Source organism: Carlito syrichta, unplaced genomic scaffold (genome assembly GCF_000164805.1).
Source record: "Carlito syrichta isolate Samal-C Ts95f unplaced genomic scaffold, Tarsius_syrichta-2.0.1 Scaffold303259, whole genome shotgun sequence".
NCBI classification, from domain to species: Eukaryota; Metazoa; Chordata; class Mammalia; order Primates; family Tarsiidae; genus Carlito; species Carlito syrichta.
The window spans coordinates 72,494-74,598 of NW_007247355.1; the positions used below are offsets into that span (position 1 = coordinate 72,494).

Below are 2,105 nucleotides of genomic sequence, written 5' to 3' on the forward strand. Positions count from 1 at the left end.
ATGGATGCATAGAACATTGAACAACACCAAGAGCTTTAGTGCGGGTTAGGTTTCTGTAGTCGTCCAGTCAAGACTCTGCCTGTTGCTGAGGTTAAGAATGTGTGGAGCAACCAGTTTACGTCAGTCTTAGTAGAGAAGTCATTGATTTTCTCTGACTGAAGCAGTTTGGACCCAGTGAACAACGTGCTGATATTATAATCCTGATTCTTGATGTTTTATTGGAACGTGGGTGGACTGATACTAGCCCATTTGCAGGGGCTAGGTCTATAGGCAAATGTTGCTTAAGAGCTTTTTTGTTGTGTAATCTTTTTCAGTAGGTATGATGGATGTTCTAGAAGCTGTGTCACGATGCCTTTTGTGCTGTGCATTCATCGCTAAAATACCCGGGTTTTTGACTTTTTTATGTGAATGTTTTTATTCCAAAGACTGCCATCCAGGGTCATGCAGCAACCAAGCGATGAACAAATATGTCACAATGCAATCCCCGTCTGGGATGGTATTTAGAATGAGAGAACATGCATTAGTTACCTACCAACTTGACAAGAATGGATTCCGAACCTAACACACCACAGCCTCTCTTCTCACCAGTGTGTTTCTGGAAAGGCAAGCCAATGGTGATCTCCTTAGCGTTTGTTAGTGGGAGTAAGTCTTGGGTTTCAGGATAAAGTATTTGGATGGCATTTTAAGAAGCCATTTCTTTTTTGATAAAGTAGAAAAAAATCTCCATCTGAGTCTATGGTACAGTCTGTTCTCTGGATGAACACAAAGGCGCGCTCTCTCACATTTTTCTGATATTTATTCTGCAAATCAGCTGCATGAGCCCCTGCCACTCTTCTGAATAAGCTTCCAGGCATTACCTGCATGCTGTGTTCCTGTGGAGGGATGGCAGTAATCTCTGCTAAGATAAACGGGAGCTTCTGTGGATAAAGCGTAAACGCAGTGAAGTGTGTGTGGCTGTAAGATTTAATACCTCTACAGGTAATTTTTTTGGAGGGGGATCTGGCATTTAATCAAATCCAGAGTCATTATGTAAATTTAATCACCTTGCAACACACTAGTAATTTTATTATCTCCTTTTCATTTGACAGTGCTTAGATACAATTTGAGCTTGGAATTCCAGAGGTAGGGCACTGCTGATTGGAAGCGTATTAAGGAAAATGTACTGTGGAAATGAGATAAAACCGTTATTCTTGCTATTGATTGTCATTCTCGTATGCGTACAGGTGTCCAACAAAGGGTTTTAGAATACAGTCTGCCTGTTTAAAGTTTTCCACCTTTCTTAAACCCAGCAATGAATTACAAACACCCTGTATGAACTGGACTGTATTAAATCTACTCCTGTCAAATGGAAACCTTTACACAGAGTGAGATATGATTCAAACTGTCTTTGACACAGGGGCCTTTACACTTGTGTAGCCTGTTTTGGCTTGGCCTCTGGTCAATGTAATACTGTCTTAGGTTGGATTATTTATACCATTAAGGTTTACTTATGATTAAATACAGTATTTCCATTCATCAGCACCAGTTCTGATAGGTGTTTAAAAAGTGCAATGGGGTTGATCATCCTGAATAGACAAATTACCCATTAACACACGACTGAGGAAGAAAGAACCCGGTCAACTTGGATTTCCCAAAAGGCACAAGGACTATTTGACCCTGTGATCCACACTCCTGATTATATCTTAATAAGAATAATAAAGCTAAATACTGTATCTGTGATCTTAAGAGTAAAATTACAAAGAAGCAAGAGGGGAGACATGTTACTGTGTTAAACTGACCTTACTAGGGCAGAAGAAATGGTATTTTTAGTGTCTTTTCTTTATTCCACTTTTCTGTTTTACTTTCTCCACTTTTTATTATTGTTTTTAATTTGGAAGAACTTGTGAGAATATATCTTCCCCTGAAGACAAAGACTCCATATGCTCCCCTATCCCTATGTTGGCCCCTGGTCAACCAGGAAGTATGATGTCACTCCTTTTGTTTCTTGTATGCATGGAAGTCAAGACTCAAGCAAATGCCACTAATTCAAGTTCAACACAGATGACCAGGTTTCCCCTATCTAGAGTACTACTTATTGCAGAGAAAACTTTGCTTCTTTCCAAAAG

The 2,105-nt window shown here is 39.6% G+C and overlaps 1 long non-coding RNA gene across 1 annotated transcript; it reads left to right on the forward strand.

Annotated features, from left to right (window-relative positions):
• The first annotated feature begins 756 nt into the window (after nucleotides 1-756).
• LOC103260590 lies at nucleotides 757-1,356 on the forward strand. The gene is made up of 2 exons (XR_504298.1): nucleotides 757-978; nucleotides 1,089-1,356. It is a non-coding gene; the product is annotated as an uncharacterized LOC103260590 (long non-coding RNA).
• The last annotated feature ends 749 nt before the right edge of the window (nucleotides 1,357-2,105 follow it).